General features: G+C 34.8%; 1 long non-coding RNA gene across 2 annotated transcripts in view; it reads left to right on the top strand.

Annotated features, from left to right (window-relative positions):
* The window catches only part of LOC147827025 (uncharacterized), a 210,487-nt gene that overhangs the window by 11,113 nt on the left and 171,405 nt on the right, over positions 1–27,969 (top strand). For both annotated transcript variants that reach the window (XR_015453199.1, XR_015453200.1), the window contains exon 4: positions 1,487–1,541. This is a non-coding gene — a long non-coding RNA (uncharacterized LOC147827025). The remainder of the gene's footprint in view (positions 1–1,486; positions 1,542–27,969) is intronic.

The raw sequence follows: 27,969 nt of genomic DNA, 5'->3' as shown, positions 1-27,969 counted from the left end.
CCATCCTTTTTATCCTTTAAATGCTTTTATTATTCTATGTTAAATACTTTTTCCTCATTATTCTCTTGCCTTGTTCTTTTGTCTCCATCTTGAAATGTAGCTCTCCTATTTTACCTTCTACTATTATTTTTTTAATTTTAATTGTTTTATTTCATAAGTACATGTGCAGCACATAATAATTACATTCCTCCTGAGGATTTAGTGTGTGTACATAATGCATTCCAATACCTTTTTTCATCCCTTTCCCTTCTTCCCTCTCCCCCATCCCTACGTCTCTTGATCCTCTTTCCATTTGCAAGAGATCTATCTCCCTATTTCCTATTATCTCTCTTTTACTTTTACTCTTTTTATATTTTGGGTCTCTCATGAAAGAGAAACCATGCTATACTTAGGCTGTATGTCTTACTTATTCCACTTAACATTATGGCCTCAAGGTGCATCCATTTTCCTTGAAAGGACTCAAGTTTATCCTTCTTTATGCAGGACAGTACCTTATCATGTATAATTTAGCTTTCAATAGTGTCATTTTCAATGTATTGTTAACAATAAATTATAATAACTCATTAGTGAATGTTAGTATGCTGAAGTTTAATTTTCATAAATTCTGTTGCTATTTTAAATGTAAGCTATCAGTTTTCTATTATATGTGTTTGGTCCATTCTGATTGGTATTCTCAAAAGGCTGAGGTGGATGGTTAATTCTAATCTGTTGTTAGCTTATAAAAGTTCAAGGATAACAGATAAAGTGTGAGTTTGGGTCTGCCAATGGCATATTTCCAACTGGCTCTTCTTTATACTTTGGTCTCAGGTGTAAAGCAGGCACGTTGATTGTCTGCAGCTGAAATACCTGGGGAAAGACTACCAACTCTGTTTCCTAAGCTTTCAAGTTTTCAGGCTTGTAGAAAAATTGGCCCAAGTTGTTCAATTCCTCTAGGCATGTTGGGGACCAGAAGACTACTCAAAAACAGGGCTATTGTCAAATGGCACCCTACCTCCTCATTCTAGAGGTACTCTCTGAATACCTCTGATGGTCTGGTCTTCCCAGGATATGCTACTTTCTAGCTTGGGAACTGGGCTCCTGAATAATATCTCTAGGTGCTTGTTAGACCATCATGAAGAAAGACTGCATTAGTTATCTTTTTTCAAACTTCTGTTTTTTTTTTGGTACTGGGGATCAAACTCAGGACCTTGCTCTTGGGAGGCAGGCATGGTGCCACTGAGCTAAATCCCTGGCCCTGCACCGTTATCTGTATTGACATTTCCTTAGAGTACTCTTACCTGATAAATAGATAAATAAAGGACACCCAGTTACATTTTAATTGCAGATAATAAATTAACACTTTTTATTATAAGCATATTTCAGATAGTATATTATTATATTATAAGGAACATACTTATTTTAAGATAGTATCAATTGATGCTCTGAAATTCAAATTTAACTAAGCATTCCATATTTTGATTTGCTAAATCTGATCTCTCTTCCACAGAACTCAGCCAAGCACAAGGCTGAGGAAGAAGGTGCAGCCAAGCTGATGCTAAAAGGTGAGGGGAAAGTGGTGTAGTTTTGTTTCCATGTTCCAAATCTCTTTTTCTGTAGTCTTCTACTTCCCTTTTCATGTATCCTGTTTCACATATTCTATACAACAAACAAGACATTATGAGCTGACCCAGGAAGGAAAAAAAAAACCTAGGGTAAAAATGTTCTCATTAGTATCATATGTGTCTGTGCACAAAGATACTTTAAGAATTTTGATTTATTTTCTCATCAATGATTTTATTTTTCTGTACTAGCCCATAAGCCAAATTCAAAGAACATACTTAAAATGAATAATTAAAGAAAATAATTAAAATAATACTAGACAGAGATACAATATTAGAAAAATGGGTAGAAATGGGAAAAGTCAGTATCAGGTTATAGAAATTTAATACTAAATTTCCAGCTGGGCCTGGTGGCACAAGCCTGTAAGCTCAGCGCCCTGGACCCTGAGGCAAAAGGATTTCCATGAGCTTGAGGCCAGCCTGGGGTACATAGCAAGACCCTGTCTCAAAAACTTAGCTAACAAACTAACTAACAAAAAAAGTCACCAAATAAGAGAGAGAAATGCATAGTGCAATAATACAAAGCACTGTTTATTAAAATATTTTAGCCATACATTTGCATACCACAAACACAATAGCTTCAAATCAAAAGATAAGAAATACAGTATATATTCTAAGAGTTATAACATTTTTGTAAACAGGGTCATAGATTGTGAATTGTTCTCGTATTGTTACTGATAGAAATATAGCGTTGCAGGTATTTGGAAAAGTAGTTGGGCAGCATTTATTAAAATTGAATTTTCAAAAATCTTTTGACCCAGCAACCTCATTAGTAGAAATCTTTTCCATTGAAAGCAAAGCATTAATGAAAATATTGGAATTTCTGAATTCCACCCTTACTAAATATAATGAATAACTAATAATTCCTGGAGTTTTAGAAAGTAATAGCTGAAAGAAAAATGAAGACGAAAGTACATATAATGTAATGTGATTTTGTATTTATTTACTTTATACAACTGTGTAAATTTGTATCAAAATATGCAAAACACAGATTCATTTTACACTGGGGGAAAGGAGGGACTATTGCAGCTAAAATTAATGATGACAGTCAAGTGTAAAAGGGAAAAAAGAAAAGTACTACCTCAAAATAAAAATATGTATGTCATGATCTCATATATAAATTTATGCAAAATATGTATTACCTGATGTGCAAATAAATGAGATTAATTGACTAATTTACAGAAATATTTGGATTCCTACCCAAATATTAGTACATTATGTGTACATTACAGTAAAAATTTTGCTATGGCTTTTGACCTCAAAATATTTCTTTACATTACTCCTCTTTTAGTGATTTTTGTTTGCCTATGACTGCGATGAAAGTTGACACCCTCAAAATTCTGAGTCAGAAGTAGGCGCATATTTATCAGCCGAGAGTCTGCAGATGATACTTTGTAGTCTGTTTCCCTTCTTTTCCTGTCCTTTGGGGGAAGAGTACAATATTTGACCCCATATATTTTTTTTAGCGTTTGAATTGGTTTGTCATAGAAACTACAGACTCTGTAGTCACAAGAATGGCTCTGAGAAAGGTCTCCTTTCTGGATGTTTATATGTCTACACTGGTAAAGTAAATAGAGATAAAGACAGAAGGATTTCTAGCTGATGAGTATCAGCTTTCTACCTGGATCTTTCCTTGGGTAGAAAAGTCTAGAGGTCTGCACCTACCCCAGACAGATCACCAAGGGTAGTTGGTACCTGGAAGGCCTCATGTGCACGATGACAACTCTTGCTTGCTGAGCCCATTCTCCCTTCTAGCAAAAGAGGTACACAGATTTGTCAGCGAGGGTGAGTGGGTGGGTAGGTACGCACCTGTGATTTTCCTCCTTGGTGTGATTTCGCCCTTTTACACGTTAATAGAATGTCTTCCCTCCTATTTAATCTGTGTCATTTTACTCCTGAAACTTCACAAGGCAGGGGGATTTTTTTCTCTCCTCCTACACCACCTCTTTCCCAAGTGTTTCCTGCAGACCTGTGTGTAGGTATTTTGGAAATTCAGAGAGCTCTATCACTCAATGCCTTTTCAAAGCTTTTGAAGGAGCTCACAATACAACTGAATGAACAAGGCGTGTGCACCCTAAAATACTGAACCATTAGAATAAAAAGTGCAGCTCCTGGCATTAACCAAGACATAATTAAGAAATACAGTGCAATCTAGTAATAATTTAAATAATAGTGTTCACAGGAGTGAGAATTTACCATGGGGTGGAGTAATCAAGAGCTAACTCATTGAGACCATTAGGAAAAGGTTTAGTTTTCCTCATCCTGGGATTAAGGATAGAGGGGTCTTTGTAAGCACATCTTCTGAAAAAACAACCAGACACGCCCTGAGAAGGAGTGAAAAAAGAGCAAAAAGAAACACAGGATATCCCATCTTTGGGGAAAGTGTCATGCATTGAGTTTTAATGAGAAAGTATTTTCGGAAAAGGACAACTCTTTGCTAAATAAACCTCCATCTGCTGCTTATTGTACTGCCACAGGAAAGTAGGTCTATTTAGTATGAGAATTTCTTAAGCAGACTAGTAGCTAATAATTTCTGAGTTATCGCTATGCTCCAGGCATTGGTGTAAGTAACCTTTTCAGCTTTCCAGTACTTCTGTGAGAGTGATGTTATTATCATCCACACTTAGAGCTGATGCCACTGAGGCCAATGCCTGTCATGGAATCACACTGCAAAGACAGGTGGAGCTATGCTTGGAACCTGTACTAATAAGCACTCTGTGGTCACCTTCAGTGGTGGTCACATTACAGGGAAGTGTTAGAGTGGGTTTTCAACTAGATGTGAAAACAGCTTCATTGCATGAGAATGCAGATTTTATGATATTTATAAAAATGAGATTTGACCACCCACATCAGCTTTCTACTACATCGGGGAAATTCCTTCAGGGCCAGTAGTAATTAGTGAAAGGATCCTTTAATGCCTTTGCTATGTAGCATGGCGGAAATGTTCCAACTGCACATGGTGTATGTTAGCACTTGCTCTAAAGTTTAGACAACTATCACCTCTTGGGAAACCTCATACTGAGTTTAAAAAAAAAAAGAGTAATTAGCATTTCATGAAGTAATAAATCATATGTGCAGATCAGCCTCCAATCTTGGCTACAAATGATATAATTCAATTAAAATAAGATCGTTGACATTTGTTTGATTAAATAACATCTTTCTCTTTTGAGTCTAGAAATAACTAGATTTCCATCTCCCAACACTTACCTTAATACTCACTTGGTATAATAGTACATTTTGACTTGCTCCATGATATTTTTCAATCTGTGAATAATGTATACTGATTGATATTTTCTAAGGCAATTAAAACTGTAATTCCTCCGGTAAGTAAATTCCTGTTTGAAAGGGTTGGGAAAGGAAAATGAGAGAGGTCTAGAATAGATTTATTTTGAGATCTTTCAAGTCTTTGAGCGTCATTCTTTCTTTTGCTGTATGCGCGCACACACACACACACATACACGTGTGTGTGTGTATATGTTTTATATTTTTGGCTGTGTACTGAGTTCTTTTCATGTGGAAACCAAATCAGCCTCATGGAAATATTATTCACATCCCTAATGTAAGGCCCATTCATGTAAGCATAACCTTTAAGGGGCTTGGTTAAGTGTCAGATATTTGTTCCACAATGACATTTTCCCCTGACCCAAAGTAGCCCTGCAAGATGTATTAAAATTTCCTTCAGCTTGACAAAACTTGAGGTTTTCTCCTTTTCCCCTGACTATAAGTTCCTTTTACTTAGAGTGTTTGCTTTAGAAAACTCACAATTGTAAATTCTTTTTCTGTTCCTTTGAGATGTGAACCTTCTACAAGGTAGGAAAGCTTTGCCAGGACCTTGGGCCATCCCTTTGAAATATAATCCTGGAGAAAGATAAAGACCCTATCTCTATTCTCTGTGAGAGGGTAAGAGCCAACTTCCAGAAGTGCCATTTAACAGACAGATGGCCTAATAACATTGGCCAACTTCCCCTTCTTTAATACCCTCTAGTACTTTTCCAGTTGCTGGGCATAGCGCATAGAAACTCTCACAAGTTTTGTTTCACTTAGACTTGAGTTTACTCTCTCTTCTTTATTGCAGTCTTCTTAAGCAAAATCTCTTGTTGCTTAACTGGATAGGTCAAATTTTTCTTTTACCAGTTATTCCTATGGAATATAATGAGAGTGACTAGTAGGCTACTTCCTAAAAAGGGAGAGACAGCATTAACACTTGATTACTAACTACACAGCTACAATAATTATAAGTGCCATGTAAGAAAAGCGCAAAGTACTATACAAGTTTTAACAGTTCCAGGAATTTTTTTTTAGTGAAAAAAGGAATCTCATTTAGGTTTCATTTGATGTCCACATTGGGATGTAGTTAGAATTATGAAGACAATGTGTATGACTTCCAGATTGAAAGAATAGAGTATGCGACCAAATAGCTTTGATCATATGAGTATGACTGAGGTAAAAGAGATTGAAAGATGACCAATCACACAATTGTCTGTGCCTTACAGGGAAAAGAATCAAAAGGTGTGGGAAGTGCAAGTTGAGTTTCTTGGCTGCTGTTAGGTAGAGAAAGTTAGTGGAGGAAGGAAGAAGCCCATGGGGCCCTTCGTTTGGTTTTCATTTTAAAAGCAAAGTTAAAGGAAAAGAGGAAAAGACTTCACCTACCAGTGTATAGGAAAAGGGGCAGTCAGAGTAGGGTGGGTAGGGGATGGGAAGACAGTTTTTAATGATAGAAAAGGGAAATTTATAGGCAAATAAGTCTTTAGGGGGTTGTGGAGGCATATGAGACATATGTGTGTATGAGGACAGAGAAATGCTTTCTACATTTTGCCATGAATTATCACCACTTATTTAGTAGCTCCTGTAAATTCACTATTGTAATTTTTCAGTTACTTTGCTTGATGATATCTATTTGAAAGGCACGCCTACACACAGTCAGAATCGTAAGATCGGGAGTGTTACAGGGCTTCATTGGGAACTGAAAAGTGGTTGGTGCCAATGTGACTGAAGGATGGTGAGGGAAGAAGAGAGTAGAATGGCATAGGACCAAGCAGGTGGAGATGTTTGGGTAAGGCATAACCAGTGTGAACCCAACTTGTAAGCAGCAAAAGTAGAATCAACCATTAGGCCTATGTAATGCAAAAACATATGCTACAAACAATTGCAGAACACTAGAAGAAGAGAGAAAACTGTTTCTCTCCCTAAAATGGAGAGCTTCTCTCACCAGGATCTCATGAGGAGTAATAGTGGGCTATGGAATTTAGTACAAAAAAGAATTTATGGCTACTCAGATAAATGCCTTTTGAGCAAATGTAAGAATAAAGTGTGGCTATTTGATTAATGTATAGTGGTTTATGTTTGAGGGTGTACTTTATCATAAAACTCAAGAAGGCCCCTTTTTTTATTCCATGCTGTGTTCCCAATGACTAGCACGGTGCCTAGTCTATGGAAGGCACTTAGTGTTTGTAAATACATAAAACACTAAAAAATCTGCTCCCTCCATAAAGTTTTTTTCTTTCCCAAATTTAATTTATCTAATAAAGAAAATGAAAATATATTTTAATTTAGAAAATAAGGAGTTCTATGGGAAATTTGTAATCTAAAACCAGAAAATGTCAATAGAGTAAAGCATTCCTTCCTTGTATATTTCAAGCTGTTCATAAGTGCTCTACTGAATTCTCACCAAGATAGCCAATTAATTTTGACCAATCTGGGCACACATTCTTTACATCTTTAAAAAAATGACCAATCACAGAGAATGTTGAGGGATGCAGCAATGTGAGGCTCTGTAGATTAGGATATGCCTTTGTATAATAGATAATATGTTTACACCATGTCTAGGAAACTTCAAAGACATGTTATATATTTGCTAAACATTCAAAAAATGTTCTATAGGTATAAAAAAGTTTGCTATATGGGCAATAAATAGTTCTGATGAAACAGCAAATAATGCTAAATATTGACTAAGGAAGTATAAGAGAAGGGTGAATACTTTCAAAAACATTGTGAAACACTTATATTGTTAGTGATTGTGTGGTGATTATTATTACTGTATAATTATTTATAAATATTAACATTATTGCTCATTGTTGTTCTGAATCTTCTAAAATGTTCTGATGTAGCCAAAATTGGCAACATCTGAAATGGTACACATATAAAGGGCTGAGAACAAATATATTAATGTCTTTGTTTAGGAGTGAAGGAATTAAAACACATCTCATAATAAGAAATATAGTTATTATGAATGAAAACAAGAGAGAAATAAAACTGTGTATTGAAAATGACCACTTCTCACTTATATAGAATCTTACAGAGTTTAGTTTCCTCTCTTTTAATGAAACTAAGTTCAAAACCTTGAGCTTTCTAGAACAAAGGGGACTATCCACCTCTACTTGGATTTCTTTTCCACTTAGAAGAAAAGGCAGTGATGCTGGCAGGCAATAACTGAGCTGTATTTTCCTTGGAAGGACAGTCCTACCCTTCTTCTGCCTCTGTGAATACATATACCTATACTTACTACTCAAGACACTTTCTGGAAGAGGTCTTCAAGTCTGGGCCTAAGAGGTTTTCTTCTCAATGAACATGACAATAAGGATATTTTTCAATGGGAGTTAGATACCCAAGAAATTCTGTTTCTTTGGTTTAGGTCAATAGCTGCTTCAATAATGCATACATTCAGAGGGAGTCACATAAAAAAGAGAAAAAGTATTCCCACGGAAGATTTTTCCATTATATTTAAAATTCATATTCATGAGAAAGAGAGTAAATATTTCTGGGTCAAAATAGATGGTTTTGTTTTTTCAGTTTCTTGCTTTAGTCAAGCTAACTGAAATTAACCTCTTAAATATACGAACAAAAAACCTTATGAAGTTTCTCACCTCTCTTGGAAAGTGAGATGACTTGAAAGTGACTTATTATTCTTTAATTAATATGTCAAGCACTGTGCTAAGTATTATGAGTACAAAATAAATGGGTCATCTCGAACCTTTAGACACCATAGTAAAACTTGTTTTTCCTACAGAATTCAACTCAGGAAATGTCTCTGGATCTGGCTTTTAACTTCTACTTTTCAAGCTCACATCCCCTTCCTTCCTTCCTTTCCTCTTGTATGGGCTTTTTGTTGTCGGGTAAAATACCTGACATATGCAACTTAAAGGAGGAAAGATTTATTTCAGCTCACAGTTTCAGAGATTTCAGTCCATGGTAAGCTGGCTCCAATGCAGAACATCATGGTGGAAGAAAGTGGTAGAGAAAAACTGTGGATCTCCTATTGGGTAGGAGGCAGAAACAGGAGAAGAGGTCAGAGAGGAAGGGGCCATGGACGAGATCTAGTCCCCAATGCCACAGTCCCAAGACCCACTTCCTCCAACTGAGCCCCTCCTCCTAGTAAGCTCTGAACTCATCAGTGGGTTAACAAATCCAATCACCTTTTCAGAATTCTCATCCACTCAAGTTGACAGTCATTATTAAAATCATATCCCCCCTCCTTTTTTCCCTTTCTCTCTCTTCTTTCTTTTACTTTACCTTTCTTTGAAAGGTGATTTCTACCAGGTCAGGAGTCAAGTAGTAATTATATTTCATATAAACTTGCAATGAATCACAGTGCGTGGAGATTGCCAGACAGACAAGGAAGGAAGCTCCACCAAATGTACCAAAGTGTCAAATAGTCTCATAGATTTGGAAAATTTTAAGCAGTTCAAGAAAACAGGAGTAAAAGAAGGGGAGGTTATGAGGATGAAGCTATGAGAATGAAACAGAAACTAGATTATCATTTTATGATAGGGAGCTTTTAGACTTTATTTTGAAGAAATAAAGAGCCCTCAGTTGGTTTTAAATAGGATATTGTCCTTGTTAATTTTATGCTGCTAAAATGGAATATGACAGACTGGGTAATTTATAATGAACAGCAACTTATTTCTCATGGTTCCAAAGCTTGTATCCAAGATCAAGGGCCAGCATTGGATGAGGCCTTCTTGCTACATTAGCCCATGGTAGAAGGTGGACGGGAGAGAGATGGTGAAAGTGTGGGGAGAGGGCGAGAGGAAGCTGAACTAACCCTTTATAAGGGAAGCTACTTTTGTGACAATGAGCCCATTCCCTTGAGAAAGATATAAACCTATTCGTTCATGTAGTGTAAATCCCTTGTAACCTAAAACACCTCTAAAAGGCCCCATACCCAATATCTCCTCACTGGGGATAAAGTTTCCAACTTACGAACTTTGAGGAGATATATTCAAACCATAGCAGATGTGACAGCTTTAAAATACCACCACAGACTCTCTGATATTCTTTTTGAAAGGTAAATTCTAATCATCTTCCCTTTAATGTGCACTATGCTTAGAGACTCATTCCTAAGAAGTAGAATGTGGTGGAAACAATCATGGGCAATGTCTGAAATGGATGGAAAAGGCACTGCGGATTCATTCTTGCTCTCTGGGGAATCCCTCACTTTAGATGCATTAACTGACATTTAGTAAGGATATTCAGGCTCCCTTATAGAAATAATTACCTAGAAAGGAAATAATATCATGGCCCATCTTGAAATGGGACATCCAGTTCCATTCAAGCCATTTGACCATTGCAACTCTGGTTAACATCTTAACTGAAACTTCCTGAGACACCTTGAACAAGTACCACCCAGATGAACTATTTCTTGATTCCCAACTCTTGAGAATTTCAATTAATGTTTACTCTTTTAAGTTACTAAATTTGGGGTAATTTGCTAGGTAGCAGTTCTTAACTGGTAGATAAGGAAACAAACTGAGCAGGCTTTCATTTTATAAGGCTCACACTAAGATCGGAGGAGTTGGATCGTATTGGATGGTGTTGGATGGTGTGGAAGGAGATTGGATGATGGCAATGATATGCTTATTCGTGGATTCATCTGTTGATGAGTCTAGTAGCTGAATGTACTGTTAGGAGGTGGATCACTAGGGGTGTGACCTAGAAAAGTATATTCTTTTCCTAACTTCTCTCTTCCCTGTTTCCTGGCTGCCACCATTTGAGAACCTTTGCCTCTACCATGCCCCTCTGCCGTCTTGGTTCTGCCTTGGAGCCCATTGGATGTGGACTGAAACCATGAGGCAAAATAAATCTCTTCTCCTTTAAATTGTGGGTATCTGATATTTAGTCCCAGTGAAAGAAAGTGACTAAGACAGATGGAGCAGTGAACTGGAAGCATCTCTTCATTCTGTGTCTGCAGGTCTTGTTCTTTCCAAGGGCAGAGTTTTGTCTTGAACTTTAATCATTCACCTCTGGATTGAGTTGAGTACTATAGGGAAGAACAACTTTTCTACCGGGTCTAAAGGTTTAGGGTAATTTATTTATTTTGAAGCCACAATGCCTAGCCCAGTGCTTGATACATTAATTAAAGAATAACAACATTACTTACAATGTCCCTTGCCTTTCCAATAAAGGTGGGAAACTTCATACAGTTTTTGTTTGTGAGTTTTAGAGATTAATTTCAGTTAGTCTGACTTACACAGAGAATCACCACACTGCAGTTCAGTGCTAGGACGGGAAAAATAAGCTTAGAGAACCTACCTTAAACCAACTAATTTAACCCCAACTATATTTCAGTAAGCAATAAAAACTAAAAGTAAGTATGTCAGTGTCATCTAATATCATTTCTGATAATAGAATCTTAGAGAGTTCCCACTTGAATACTTCTTGCAACTGAAAACTTATTACTCTCCAAACAAGGCAGTTCTCTGTTAATCAGCTCTAGTTAGCTTATTCTTGTTCTGTTGGAAGTGGAATCATATTACAGGTGAAACTTGACTTTAAAAAAAATTCTTAAGCAAAATAGAAAAAGTATTTCCCTACATGATGGCCCCTCCTCAAATAGTTATTTTCTTTGAAGCATAGGGTAGAAAAAAATTCCTTCAGTTGCCTATAGATTGGTCTAAATGACTTGTAAGATTCTATTATTTTATGAAGCATTTCTTTTTTGAGTGATAGCTTGTGCCAAATGCTTAGTGTTAATCTTCAAAATAAAGCAATGTAGTTGGTGCCATTATTGACTCATATAGATTAGGAAAATGAGAGATATTCATATAGCTAACAAGAAGTGGAGCTGAGATTTATGTGTAGGTGTATATTCTACTGTTTTAAAAAGGACAGAATAGGAGATAACTAAGAAAGATGTATAACCCTCTGCAAGTTGCAGGTGATCTGATAGACTCTCAAGTATTGCATGTATCGAGTGCACAGGTTTGAAGTCATACCTAGCTATGGATTTGTATATGACTAAAGTTGAGCCATGACATTTGAAGCCTTCGGTTTTCATAATGGTGTATGATATTCTCTGGTAAATTGTGTCTGAGTGATACTATGAACTCCAAAGTCAGCATTGTGGGTGTGTTTTGTTTTACTGTTTTCATATACCATTGAAAATGGCTGGAAAAATAATCTATTGAATAATCCAACATGTTGGAGAATTTTGAGAGCTATTTTACATAAATTTTGGGAGAAAGTCATTTCATAATTAAAGTATGACTGTAGCTGTCTAAAGCCCAATGTCCCCTCGCTGGAGCCCCTATGGCATGCAGAAACATAACTCCATTTTGCCTCCAGTCACAAGTTGAGGCCTCAGTGATACTGTGACACTCAAGGGAAAGAGTACATCAGCTGAAGACATCCTGGTTCTTTGAGAACTGAGTAGTAATACAAAAACAGAAAGGTTTCAGCTGGAGGAAGGATAACTTCTCTACTAGACTGCTATTTTGTCCCACCTACTATTAAAGCTCTCCTTGCTGCCCTTGGCATAAGATCCTCATCAACATAGGCTTACTGCCGCCCCGCCCTCTCCCTCCAATTGTGGTGTGTACCCAATAAATCATGGCTAGCTCTGAGTGTCTTTGTCTTTGCCCACTGTGAGGCACTGAGCCCCTAGCCCTCCATATACTATGAGATTACTCAAGTCTCTATTATCTTTCTTTCTTTAGCCCTCACAGTCCCCCTTGCTAGGCAGTCAGAGGATTCAAAACTCATTTTAATATTCATTTTCATATTGGGCTTTATCTATTGAAGTTCTTCAGTGAAAATTCTTGGAGTCTGATGATGAAAATGATAGAGCCCAATATGAAAATGAGTTTTGAAATCTCACCACACAATTAGTGTTATAACCAAAAGGCATCCAGAAATTTCTATAGGTGTATTTGAAATTACTACAGCCTTTACACCTGAAATGTCATCAATTTTAAACATAAATTGAAGAAAAACCTATCAACAGCATAGATATGGCTTCCTCCACAAGCAGAAAAAGATATATTAGGTGGTATGAACCTAAACTGAGTCTGCTTATCAAAATATTTTTGCAAGGATTGTGAAAAATATTTATCCTTGAACATAGCAATAATGTTTAAGGTGACTGTTACAAACATTTTGCAAAGCCAACTTTTGAAGTTTCTGATCAATTATAGTTAAAAACTTTTTTTGGTTGTATTTTTTAGCAGTATCCATGTTGCCATTATTCGAAGACAAATGTTTTTATTCTTTATATTTTATATTCCTTTTCTAATAATTTCTAGATTGAAACTGAAAATAAATTGTAAAATCACATATTTTCTATAAATATAATGAATGCAAATTTTCAGTTTTTAATTTTTTTTGCATTTCAGCATATACTAGCAATGAAAATTTCTCTGGATTACATGCATCCTGTAGTGTAATTTTTTTGTCCATGACCTCCACAGGGTTAAAGTCACTTACTGTAGCACAATATTTCATGTCCAGCCTCTTTTAGGTTAAATAACCCCACTGTCTTTATTTTATAGAATTTTTAGAAGCATATCATCTTTAATTGGAAAATGTGTTCCTGGTCCATTCTTCCTTTATTATTTTTCTTCAGGACCCAAATCTATAAAATACAGTCAGTTTGGTTAGAAACTTATTTCTTCATTGGTGCTACTAAACTCCAGTAGCATGATAACTTTCTCAGAGAAAATATTGAGCCTTGTTGGGGCAATTACTTGAATATTATCATGAAAATTTTGAACACTTTCTGTAGTACAGTGGTACCTCAGTTCATGAATTTAATCTGTTCCACGATTATAGAAAGATGACTGCATTCCTGATTGTGTGGAAAAGATGACCATGGTTATGTTCCTCATTCAATGCAGAATTCACAAACAAAAGCCAAATTCTGCCAAAGGCTTTTGTTTGTGAACCAAGTTGTTCTCAATCAAAAGCATTCATAAACTGAGGTACCACTGCATTTTAATTTTTAAATAGCTAAACAACATAGGGCTAATGAATTAGACTAGAAAGAAGTAAAAATAGCATTTGAGAAGCCTTATACATTCTGGTATTTGTCCTTTAATAAAAGAGTTACCTTTATAGTTATTTTTTGCTTTAATTTTATTTGCTCAAAGATTTTTGTAGAATCATTACAATGATTGATTTGTTCCCCTATTTTGGTACCAAAATAAATTTTAAAATTCTGACAGCTTCTACTACTTTGCCTATCAGTGTAGTTGCCTTTAGTGTACCGGGAATTTTAAGTTCCATGTTACAAATATTTATTTTAACAGTATAAGATTTGTTAGATTAGTTAAATGTTTGTAGAAGTATGCAGAACATTTTTTTTCTATGAATCCTAATTCGTTTAAACTGAAATGGTTTAAAAAGTGTTCTAATTTTGTATATCAATTTATTATCCTAGTACCAGAAGGTCTTTGAAAGATGGTCTTGGTAAGATAATGAATGGATTCTGCTCTTAACAAAAGTCTATGCCTGGGCTTTGAAATCAAACCCAGTGAACTAGCTGTAAGTGTGACCTAAGGTCAGAATCTCCCCGATCCTTGACATCCTGGTGGACGAACTAAGGTGACAATGTGCTGCTCACGGAGGTAATGAGGTGGTACTAAGGGACATGTGGGCCAGGCACAGAGTAGTTCATATGGTCTCTGTTTGTGAGGCGATCACATCAACCACACTCAGATATTTTTGAGAGTAAATGGGATGCTATAATGATTTAAAGTATAACATTTTTGAGATGTTAATTTGTAAGCATGTGTCATTACATGAGTGCACCTATTCAAAAACAACTTTTTCTCATCATTTTTCCTTTCCCTCCTTTCCTTACCCCTGCTCCTCCTACTACCCCTACCCCTTTGGATCTTTTCTTCCTATTTTGCATTATTGATTATTCATTCTAATCATTGGTACATTTTAGGTATACAATATAGTGACATTCATCATTGGAAATTTGCACCTTTACATAATCTCTCTTGGTTCTTAGTTTTCACCCTTGCCCAGCCCTCCCTTCAATCCCTCCATCCCTCCCTATTTACAAAGATTTTGTTTCCATTTTTCCATTTCTCATATTAATTCCATTCCCTTCTTTCCTTTCCCCTACCCATCCCCCTTCCCCTTCCCCTTTGCCCCTTTTTTGCCTATTTCACATTATCTATTATACGTTTTAGTCCTTATTTACACTTTCAGTTTCTCAAACCAGAGAAACTATTCGGTATTTATACATGTGTGTCCTATTTATTTCACTTAAGAGTATAACCTCAATGTGCATCCATTTAGCTATAAATGTCTCTAATTTCTCATTTTTTATGGATGAGTAGTACTCCATTTTATAAAAATAGGGAAAGGTGGAAGGGATGAAGGGAGAGCTAGGAATAGGGAAAAAATAAGAACCAAGATGCATCATGTAAAGGTACAAGTTTCCAATGAGAAATGTAAATGTGTTGTATACCTAAAATGTACCAATAAAAGAATTTATGAGAAAAAGAGAGAGAGAAAACATCTTATTTCATGAAAGTCCAATGATGTGTAAATGTATTGGACAATTATCAGCAAATAACCCTACTTTCCTAATATTTAATTTTTTCTGCTACCAAAAATGTTTTTCTCCTTGTTTAGAATAATAAAAGATAAAGAAAGACATTTTACTCAGAAAGCTTGTGTGAGGTACTCTATTTTTAATCTCTTTATATATAATTAGGAAATTGAGACATCATTCAAAGATTCAGGGAGAAATTGGAATCACATAGTTTTTTCAAAGACTAGAATAGTTTGAGAATAAGACTGAGAAGTATATAGCCTTATTATGCATATCTAAGAATGGTATGTCATCAGGATATAATATTTACTCTGATAGAATAGCTGTGAGATGTTTACTTTCTCTTTACCACATACTATATTTTTATGTATGTTTGTAAGCATTTTAATCTAAAATAAACTCATTTGCTCAAAAAAACAACCTTAATGGTTTTAAAAATTGAAAACTTTATATTTATGTTCTCAAACATTGAGGCCATCCTCTTAAGTGAAACAAATAGGACACACATGTGTAAATACCGAATGGTTTCTCTAGTGTGAGAAGCTGAAAGTGTAAATAAGGATTAAAATGACTAAAATAAATAATTGATAATTTGAAATAGGAAAATGTTCAAAGGTGTAGGGGTGCTGGGAGGGGAAGGGGAAAGGCAAGAAGGGAAAAGAAAAATTATGAGAAAAAAATAGAAATGAAATCTATGTAAATAGGGAAGGGTGGAGGGGTTGAAGGGCACACAGGTAATGGGGAAAAAATAAGAACTAAGATACATCATATACAGGTACAAGCACCCAATGATAAATATAAACGTATTGTATACCTAAAATGTACCAATAAAAGAATTAAAAAAACATTAAGGCAACATTAAACTTTATGAAGTGAATGTTTGAATATTTTAAAATAAATTAAAAACTCTTCTTGGTGTATTTTACATACTTTAATTTGTTCCTTTAATTTTTTATGTGCCTAATACTCTGTCACATAGATATTTATGAAAACATGTTTTCAATATGATTTTCTCATAAAATTGCTGTGATCTTCAAGGTCATATGTGATATTTAATGTATTTAAATTGTTTAAATTTTAATTAAAAATTTTGACCTACCAAGATAGTCCAGCAGTAAAATGTTCAGTTCATATTATTACATGTGGATTATAACTGTGCTTGATTTGACAGTTTCTGATTATTTATTTGTTTAGTAAGGCAGATATTTTATCAAATAAAGATATAAATTTTTACACATATACTCATATACAGAATGGAAGCAGGTGATGGAGAAATGGAAAGATAGAATTCTTTTCCTAAATAGTAAAAACAATCATCAAAAAAAATCAGAAAATAAACATTTAAATAATAATTTACAAGTAAAATTATACCCACTTACTATGCAATGAGTATATTTATATTATCTTATCTGATGTTTAAAATAGCCCTATGTGGTAGTTGATATTATTCTTATTCTTCAGAGGGGATAGGAAGTTCAGGGCAATCACTTTAACTAGGCCTCATAAAGAACAAATGTCAGAGCTAGAAGTGGAAGCATTTGTCTGTGTTATGGCTTGTGTCAAGATGTCCCCCCAAAGCCACATGGAGTCGTATGTGGGGCTTTTTCAGGGATGCTGAATCTAGTGTGTGATTGATTCATGGTACAATGCTAGGATTAAGGGTGGCTGATTACTAAATCAGTCCACTGACTAGTTTGACACTACACTAATCATTATAGCCTGCATAGAATGTAACAGACAGAAAGAGGCTTGTGTTGTCCCTTGCTTGCTTTTACTGCCTTCTGCCTACCATGAACTGTTTCTCCACTGTGATGCCTGTCGACCATACTAACTTGCCTTGGAGCCAGCCAATTATGAACTGCAACTTTTACAAACTGTGAGCTAAATAAGCCTTTCTTCCTTTAACTTTGGGTGTTGGGTATTTTGTCTCAGCAATGAGAAAAGTAACTTATACAGTCTGACTACAGTGACAATGCTCTGCTTGGGATATACTCTAATTCACAAGAATTAATTTCTAGCTGCATTTTATTTAACAGCATTTAATAAATTAGTTACACACTTTAGACCAAGAATTTTGGAATTTTGGAGCTACATTTGAACAAAAGGTGTCCTTAGAAGGCTGACAGAAGTGAAGGCTCTCATATCTTAGCAAATGACAAGCCCAGTAAGTATCAATAAATATTATCATTTGATCCTATGTATATTCCCAAACCAAGTATCAAATCTTGAAACAGCCTGATGTAGTTTTTACCAACAGAATTATCACACAGAAGAAAAATTGGCAGTTTCAAGTCCCAATGATCCCTATTAAATTAAAACATAAATGGTCCTGTACCATTATTATATATGGCCATAAACTCAAAATCACCTTTTATTTCTTCCTTGGAAAATTAATGTGTTTAAATGTCAAAAAAGGCTAGCTCTTTAAATTTACTGTCTTTTTATAGAAAATACCAACTAATGCATATCAATTTTCTGGGGGGCAAAAAAAAGGCAAAACTCTCTTTTATGAATGTGTGAGTGTTACACAAAGTCAGGGTTCATTTGCAGAGGGAATTAAGTCAATCATGCACTGTCTTAGTGTTTAATATTCCCACAACAGACCTTAGACCAAAACTGAACTTAAAATTCCTTAGCTTTCTCTGGTTGGTCCTAAGTGTTTGGATCCAGAGGTGCCTTTAGCCCTCTGAACTCCTTAGTTCTATAAGTAACTGTGCCAGAAAGTTTCAGAAAATTAACTTTCACATATGAGTAACCCTCCTGGCTTTAGATATTGTAAGATCAGGTAGTGAAAGTACAGGGATCAGTGAAAATTTAAAATTAATTCATTTGATTTCTCTGTGAGGCCCAAAAGGTTGAAAAGCCCAAGAGAACTAGTTCTGAGGCAGCACCACAGATTCTGAGAAAACAGAGGATGACCACAGGTCATGGAAGCGAATATTCTCCCTGGAAAACTTTTCATTCACTGACTGTTGAGAAAATAATTAGACTCAAGTACTTTCTGTATAAGAGTCATAAAAATGTTCATTCTGCAGTGTGCTTACTGTTTTCTTCATTAACTTCCTGGCATCTCAGAACTTTCAATTATCCAATCTTGATACCAGGGTGTTAAGTTGAGAAGCAAATTGAGAAAAACTTTCCTGAGTGGGTGACAATGTTCAATTAATTTTAAAATAAATTCTACTGTTCTAAAACCTTTTAGCAATAGCATTGTTAAAGACTTCAGTTAATATGGCATTGCAAAACAATTTGTTGCTTCAAGTCAATATCTTTAATAAAAATGCCCAACAGCATTGATGGTTTATAACCATGTATCTTAAATCATGTCTTCTAATCTGTTTGTACCACACTGTTTCCAGGTCTCTGAGAATATGATCAAGCACCCCAAACTCCTCTGATAGTTGGATAAAGAGCTCCTTACATACTATATTTTTCTTCATGTAACTTATTTTAATTATTATCAAAAAAGTAGATAACAGTTTTGTAAAAATGTAAAGAACAAAATAAATTAAAAAATAAAAACCACACCCTAGGAAAGAAGATAATGGAAAACATACTTTGGTGTATACATTTATATAAGTACTTCCAAAAATATCAGCTTTTTTCTTTAGAAAGTAGGATAAATTCTCATTACAATCTATGCACTCTGTGGAAACAAACAAAGGGCATTTTCTTAGGCTTTTCCTAATTTCAAAAACGCTGGAAAATTGAAGAAAGTCTTGTAAAGTTTTATGAAAATCTAACCATGACCTGAAACATCTACAACACATTTACTAACTCTATGGTTATTATACAAAAAAAAAAAAAAAAGGAATCCAATGAGAGATTTTTTTCCTACCCCTCTCTGCCTCTTTAATGTAAAATTAGGTTTGTATAGTGTATGTGTTTTTCTTTAGCAGGTCAATCCATTACTAAAAATTACCTTCAGCACTGTTTTTAAATGACTTCATTGTCTTCATTTATAAGTTTTGGTTTGCTGCACATACACTATGTTCTGGTTCCCTCAGTTTGTTTTCCAAAGCATTTTCTTTACCATCTTTTTCTATTGTGTAATGAGTAACCTCTCCCAGTGATGGGAGAAAATAAAAGTGTAACTATTTACATTTGTGGATCTTGAGCTCTAAGGCTCTAGGAAGCCATTGAAATTGATAAAATCCTTGTCTAACATTTATTTTGGGAGACAGGACTAGGAATTTTGTTTCCAAACTGAATTTTTCTCACTCAAGAAAAGATAACCTGAAAATTATCAACAGATGCCTCCACTACCTATGAATCAGTCTCACAATAAAATCAAGCAGTGGCAATTTTATAATGGGCAAATGTCGATATTGTGTGATCCCATGGATCATTATTCATTAATTAAATATATAAAGGCAATAGAGCTCTGTCTGGATATAAGATTGTAGTCATTTACTCATTGTTTGGACTGATGGGACAGATAGGACAAATACTGTAACTTCTCTTAGCTATTTTGGGGGATGTGGTAATATTGCTTAGCCTCTTTTGTCAAATATTGCTCATTACTTAGTATTTATGATCTTTCTTCCAAGGTAATAGAGAGCTGCCTTGATGTTTTGTCCACAACCCAAGATTTTATCCTGAAGGCAATGGAATATCTTAGCAGAATGTTAAATCAGGAATCGCTGTAATAGGAGCTCAGATATGAGCGGAGATATGGAAGATATAGAAGATATAGAAGAGATATAGAAGAGAAACCACAGTCAAATACCCAGTTAAGATACAGTAGTGAAAGTCCTACTGAAAGATAGCAAGAATGGGGAAGCAGGATAGGAAAAAGAAATAAAGAAAACAACAAGGGACTATGTCTTCTGCACTTGTATGTCTGTGAGAGTTTGATAGAGGCTAGGAGCATGGCAGAAACATAATGTAATAAAATCTCTTGCTACAATATATTCCAGGCTTATATTCTAGACCTTTAAATTTGTTATAAACAGTGCCAGGCAAAGATTGTTTCCAAAAGAAAAAAATATACAAAAAAGTTGCAGAACACGGGATGATTTCTTAAAAGAGGGTTTAAAAAGAATTTATTATCCTTTTGTGATGGAAAATAATTCTCAAGCAACAGGGAGCCCTTTGTTAGGTAAGATGATGACCAAAATTTGGTACAGCTACTACTCAGCAATGTTAAGCAAAGGGTGGTCAGGCCAGAAAACACCATGGGGGAAATTTAAATGCATATTTCCATGTGGAAGAAGCCAACCTGACAATGCTACATACTTTATGACTCCGACAATATGACATTGTAGAAAAGGCAATGATAGAGGAGCAGTAAAATGATCTGTGGTTGCCAGATGCTTAGAGGGGGAGAAGCAATGAATGTCATTTTGGCCACAGGGAATATTTAGGGGAATGAAACATCCTTGTAAGAAGCTCTAATGGTGGATATATGACATCATGTGTTTTTCAAAACCCATAGAGTTATACAACACAGAGTAAATGTTAATGTAAATGAAGGATTTTAGTTACTGACAGTGAGTCACTGTTACTTCATCAATTGTGACCTGTGTATAATAACAATATAAGATTTTAATGACAGGGAAAATTGAATGTTTCACATGTGGAAATTCTGTACCATTTTTCAGTATCCAAAACAGCTCTAAAATAATTTATCAGGGCAAAACCCCATCACCTTCTAATAAAACAAGTCATATCTGGGAAATACCTTTAAAAACAAAATCAAGGACATCTTTGATCACAAACTCCTTTCCCCACAAACCAGCCTCCAACAGAGGATTTGTTAACTTTACTCTTTCACATTTTTTTCTTAATAACGAAAAGAAGCTCCCCTGAGCTTCCTCATCTTCTCAGTGCAATGGGTCTCATCAGGTGAATAATAATCTGCAGAGAGCTCAATTGATAAATTTCTTTCTGACATTTGGAACTTTCCTTCTGTTTTATGAATTCTTTAGTTTTTGTAAAGTATAATTTGAGCTTTTCTCTTTTAGATCCTGAAGTTGTATTGTTGAAATCCTGCAAGCTTTTGTTGTTCCTATCATATGCTGTCCGTGTGCTGTTTGTTACCATGGTACCAGCCACCATTCAACTCCAAAGACCAGGGAAAGTAGCTCAGTAGGAAGGTGACATTTCTTTTATAAAGAGCATCTTCTAACAGGCATCATGCAAACTATTTTATTGATTGCTTCTGACTGTGGTCTTCTGCTGGTAATTTTCAAGCTTCCCAAGTGATTTCTGACTTAAGTGTTTGCTTCAGAGATACCCAAAATAAATCTGATTTTGTGGTTATAGACTAATATATGTATGATATCCCTGAATATCATACATCAAATTTCTTCAAAGTTGGTTATTTAAAAATGGCAGCATACATCTTGTGTTAATGTACTACTTTTGACATTGCTGTTTAGTGTCAGGTTCCTGGCCCATATAATTTCTTTCCACAAAATCTTTTTAGCAAAACACAGTATTAACCAGCTAGATTAAATCCCTTATTGGTTAGGCATAATTCTAAATGCTTTGGTCATTCTTCAAATAAAATATACTCATGTGAATAAAATATTAAGGCTAATCAAAAGAATTTAAGATAGGGAACTATGATGATTCTACAAGAAGGATTATAAAATGTTTTGCATAATTAGAACACTATTAAAGTGCGCTGTGTTCCCCTTTATTCTAAGGAAGCTACATTTATTTGTAGGTTCTTGTGTTACCATTTCAATAATCATTCTCTGCAAGGCCTGGTGATACTTATCTGTATTCCCAGAACTCTGGAGGCTGAGGCAGGAGGATCTTGAGTTTGAGGCCAGTCAGGGTTCCAAAGTAAGTTCAAGACCAGCCTGAACTATAAAGTGAGACCCTATCTCAACAAACAAACAAACAAACAAACACAAAGAAAAGAAAAAGAAAAAAGGAATAATCATTCTTTTTTAATAGGGAAAATTTTTAAATGATGTTAAAATTGAATGAGATTTTTTAAAGCAAAATTATGTTCCAAGTATGATACAGGAAGCATTTATACCACAAAGTATTTGTTACCTATCTGAACTTTAACTGAGCACTCTCTGTTTATCTGACAAACCTACTTCTCAGCACTAATAAGTGGAAACTTTTAGCCTGGTTATATCAGACTGAGAAAAATCATAATTATTGAAGGATCCTCTACAACCTAAGAAAATCATATGCTGCCACCATGGAGACAGATTCATTGGACTTGAACAGGTCATGGGGCTTTGAACAGCTAGCGAATTAGATCCTCAGCTTGAACATAATAGTAAGGAATCAACACTGACTACTTTTTAACACTATTTTTGAGTCATTATTTATAGGTTATTACAATGTGAAATTTATGTTTACTTATTTGCATCAATGTGTTTGTGCTTGAAGTGTGTGTGTGTGTGTGTGTTGTATTCTTATAATGAAACTGAGCTTTGAGTCATTTTGGCGCTTATGTGCACATTCTATAGGCCAAAGAAGCATAAAGAACAGTGCTTTCTCCTCTAACAAGTCCTCAGGTATGTGGTTTGGTTTTGCTGTAGCTTGGCTGCCTGGTATAAAGGAAATCCCACCATAGAGATTCTTCAAAAGTATTTATCAGGCTCAGTTGATTACAAATAGCATTAGGATAGAGGTCACTTTGAAGTTTACTCAGCCCTATAATTCCCTTTAGTCTTACTTCACAGTTCTTGAGATCACTAGGGATTTTCAAGAATGGAATTAGTAAGCCAGAGGCATTTATTTACTGAGAATACTGCAGTCAGTGGGCGTCTTGCTGGTGAGCATTTTTTTGCTAGCCTTCTAGGGGGCCTTGATCCTTTCTGATTATTCCTTTATAAGTAAGTTATTATATCAAAACAAGATCACAAAATGCACACCATATAAACTTATGGGTAGATATGCTTTCTGTATATCAGTAGTCCTTCACCTGTATGTTCACTGAGGCTTGTTCAGTCATTTTTTTTTCTTTTTTTTGTCTTATCAAGGATTGAAAATAGGACCTCCAGTACTGCTAGGCAAGTCCTTTACCACTTAGCTACATACTCAGTCCAGTTTTTGAAAAATAACATCAGTGCTAGATTGTTAATTGCAAAGATATTTCTAAGAATTGCTCATTCCAATTCTAATTCAGCAGATGCATTAAACATATTTGATTAAACCAAAGTTTTTCCTGTAAAACATGCTGGCAGGATCCCAATTTTGTTTAGCGTTTCCTTACCCATGGAAGTTTCTCTAAAGTGGTTTTTAAGCCTGCATTAGAACATGTCCTAGTTTTTCTGCTAGGACAGACTAATGGTGACCAATTTAATCAAAAATATTTTTTTATTTTTGAACTCTTTGCTGAATACCAATATGCATGAAAAATTATACAGTCTTAAGTGTATAGTGTTTTTTCAGAGAAAAGATAGTAAATGAATTTTCACTAAGTAAGCATTGCCAATAGCTCACAAGTCTCTACCCTATTCTCCCATCCAGTCAGAATCTACTGCCTTTGCAGTAGTAATCAGCAAAAATTAACAACAAAAATTAGTGTGGCCTCATTTTAATTGTTTATATAAAAGTTTGTATACTCTGTTATGTTCACTGTCTTTTACAATGCTCAACACTATATTTATTTAATTAATCTACAGTGTTGTATAACTTGTAGTTTGTATGTTCTTTTTACTGTGTAATTTATTTTGTGAATATACCATAATTTAACCATTAGACAGTTGATATGCATTTGGATAGTCATGCTATGAATGTTATTTACATGTCTTTTGATGAAGATCACACATTTCTATTGGTACACACCTAAGAGAGGAATTGTTGAAATCTGATTTAATTTTGTAACTAACACTTATCTCTTTTACTAGGATTAGCACTGCTGACATGCTTCTACATGGTTAGAATTTTAACACATATAAACCTTAAAAATCAGGCTGCAGCTTTAGAGCTGACAGTAGAAAACCATGTAGTGTAATGAGACACACATAGTGCTTCAGTCATTGTCTCAGTCCTGACCCAATTCACCTAAACTCTATTAAACAGTCATAATACAATTGCTATTTATTTTTCAGGGTTTACATGGGGATCACAAGTAGTTTTTGCCTATGTAGTAGATTTTATTTGCTATAAATATAAAATTACAAGGCTCTCAGGCAAAAACTTTGCATATCTGAATGTCTTAGAAAAATATATAGGTAGATCTGAATACTGACCTTGTGAGCAAGTTTATTCAAAAACTATTCATAACCAACACTAGAACTACTATTCTTTATATGCCAATAGGAAATACTTCTTTAGGTGAATTCAAGTCCAGGTTTGGTAATTTCCATTCAAATAGCTCGTTTATCATCCCTGGAACCAGCCTCCTTCTGACATATTTGAGTAAGTTCTAGATATATAACTTACATAACACATCTCTTGAACAGAGTCCATGCTTTTAACTTCTTAAACACAGTTTAGTTGCTGGTACGTACTAGGCATCCATGAACCTCTGTGACATACTTGAATCTCTTTGTTACATGCTACCAACCCAGCTCATGGTGCTGCCCACATCTAACACTCATTATATTTCTAAGTTAACTAACTTCTTCCCATGTTTTACCAAAAACCATGGCTCAATCAAATTTTATTTATAGTACCCATATAATCTTAATTTCTCAAGGACATACAGTAACTGACTTCGATTATACAAGTTCGTTCCCCAACACCAACATGCCTGTATCTGAGAAGTCTCACAGGAATTTCCTGTACGTGCACACTTTGCTGAGTGCTGATTCTTGTCTGGTTTTCACCGGGAATTACTTGGTGGTCATGCACCATCGAAGGCACTTCAAATAGTTCTACTCTCATTCTATTTTTGTTTTCATTTCTTCTTTTTATATATGCCTATACTGCCTCACTGTCAGATTTTGGTAAGAATCCAAAAGACTGCATTTAGTGACAAATCTAAGTAAATGAAAAATATATATTTAGAGTTTATTTTTTATACTCCAATGATTAAGTTATCACACCTAGCTTCTTATTCCCTGAGGTGGGGGAAACATTCCCAGAAGGTCTTTAAGCCTCATGCAAATTAACTTTTGAGTGACTTTAAGTATCAATTTTTCATACATTTTCAGGACTGTCAGAATTTAGCTACACAAAGAGGCCCCATGCAAATAGTCAGGCAGTCTTAATCTTTATATTGTCCCAAATGTCATGGTTGATTTCACCAGAATTTCTGACTTCCTACTTTCCAGTTTGGAGAAAGACAGATATAATGGATATAGAAACACATCGTGAAGTAATTAGGTCATTATTTCCTTTTCACAGAAAAGAGATTTGCCCAAATGGAAGAATCCTGGAAGATGTAAAATATACTAATGCAAAGTCAAAATTGCAAACATTACTTTAGTGTGAAGTATGGATCCTGCATTGATCTGTGGACTTTCATTTTTAGCATCTATAACTCCTTCAGCATTCTCACTTATTTCCTTTTCTAAATTAAATCCAATTTTCTATCCTTGCAAGCAATCTTCTGTGTCCTCTCTTAACTATCTTGACTTTTTCTCTCTTTTACACTTTCCTGGGAGTCACTGACTGTGATTAAGTCCAGTTTTCAGCTCTTCTCTACTTTGCCCCTTAACAACTTGTTGAGAAACTATGCAACTCAAAATATTGTCTGTTTTATTTTATTTTTTTAAAATTTTTTCCCCATTAACATTATTGGTACATTTTAGGTATAAAATACAGTTACATTCATCATTGGGATCTGGTACCATTACATGAGTCTCTTGGTTCTTATTTTTTCCCCCTTATCTTGCCCTCCCTTCACCCCCTCCACCCTTCCCTATTTGGAAAGACCTTGTTTCCATTTTTTTTCTCTTCTCATATTTTTTCATTTCCTTTTTTTCCCCTTCCCCTACCCCTCCCAATTCCCCCTCTCTTTTAGACCTTTTCTTCCTGTGACACAATATCAGTTATACATTTTTTAAATTACAATACTAAGATCTAGAAGACATTACCACAGATTTTACAGAATTTAAAAGGATATAGAAAGCATATTACAAAAATCTTTTTTGAAATAAATTTGACAACTTCTAAGAAGTAACTTAGAAGACAAATTAATGAAACTAACTCTGGAAGAAATATAAAATTTGAATAGCACCTATTAATGAAAGTATATTCCTAGCTTGAAAACCTACCTATATGACAACAGCAGGCTCATAAACATTTTAACTGATAAATTATATCAAACATTTAAAGCAAAAAAAGAAGGAACACTTCTCACCTCATTTTAGGAAATCAAAGTTGTGCTAATCCTAAAACTGGATAAAGATAATAGAAGAAAAAAGTATGAACATAGATAGAAATTTGTTTAACAAAACAAACTATGAGAAGTCAGATCTGGCAGTATGTAGAAAGTGGTTTTATTATAGGGATGGCAGTGTTGGTTCAGCATTGGAAGATCCACCCCCAAAAGTCATCATTTTAACAGAGGAAAGGAGAAAGCCATATGATCCTGTCACTAGTTGGAGAAAGAATATTGGACTAAATTCTACAGCTGTTCATGGTAAAAGCTATCAGGAGACTAGAAGTAGAACAGAACCTTCTCAACAGATCAAAGACATGTACTCCGTACTTCCAACAAAAACTTCTTCTATGAATGGAGATGAAACAATGCTTTCTCCCTAAAGTGGGGAACAAGGGCATATATGCCTACTCTTCATCTGTCCATTAGAATTTGAAACCTAGGTCTAAATCAAAATAGTCTGGCAATAAAATGACACAACTAAGATAGGATTGGCATGGCAGAAGCAAAATCTTTATAAGTAGATGAAATGATCACCTACAGAGAAAATACTAAGAAATCTCTAGGAACCCCTAGAACATATACTTGAATTTAGCAGGATTAGAAAATACAAGGTATATATAAAAATTCAGGACTGTGTATACTTTCTATAAATGAAGAACTGGATATTGAAATTTAAAAGTTATGTAGGAGTACAAAGGACCCAGAAAAGCCAAAAACAAAAACAAAAAGTGTTGGAAGATGTTTAGCACCCAATTTTAAGACTTCTTCTAAAGCTACAGTAATCAAGGCAGTGTTGGTGTAAGGAAAGACATATAGATCATTTGAATAAAACAGAGAATCTAGAAATAGAACCACACATATATTGTCCACTGAGTTTTGAAAGATTATTTAACATTAGCATTTTATAGAATATAAACTCGATTCAAGAGCCGAGGAAGAGATAGTGTCTTCAGCAAACGGCACCAGAACACTTTGGTATCCGTATATAAAAAATTAACCTCAACCCTTTTTTTCCTTACATGAAAATAACTTGAAGGGATCTATGAACCTAAATAAGAAAGCCTAAAAGTATAAAACTTTAGGAAGAAATTATAAGGGAAAATATTTATGAATTCAGGGTAGGCAAGAACTACCTAGGATACAAAAAACATGATATATAAAAGAAAAATATTGATAAATGGGATTCCATCAAAATTTAGAACTTTAAATGACATCATTAAAATGAAAAGTAGTTCTTAAACAGACCATATTTACCACACATATAACCTATGTGGAGAATATATAAAGAGTTCTTAGAGCTCATTAATAGACAACCCGATTAAAATGTAGACATAAGAAGA

Source organism: Heterocephalus glaber, unplaced genomic scaffold (assembly GCF_053883595.1).
Source record: "Heterocephalus glaber isolate CG9 unplaced genomic scaffold, H.glaber_assembly_v1.0 deba00001457, whole genome shotgun sequence".
Classification (NCBI taxonomy): Eukaryota; Metazoa; Chordata; class Mammalia; order Rodentia; family Bathyergidae; genus Heterocephalus; species Heterocephalus glaber.
This window is presented reverse-complemented; position numbering and strand designations above follow the sequence as displayed.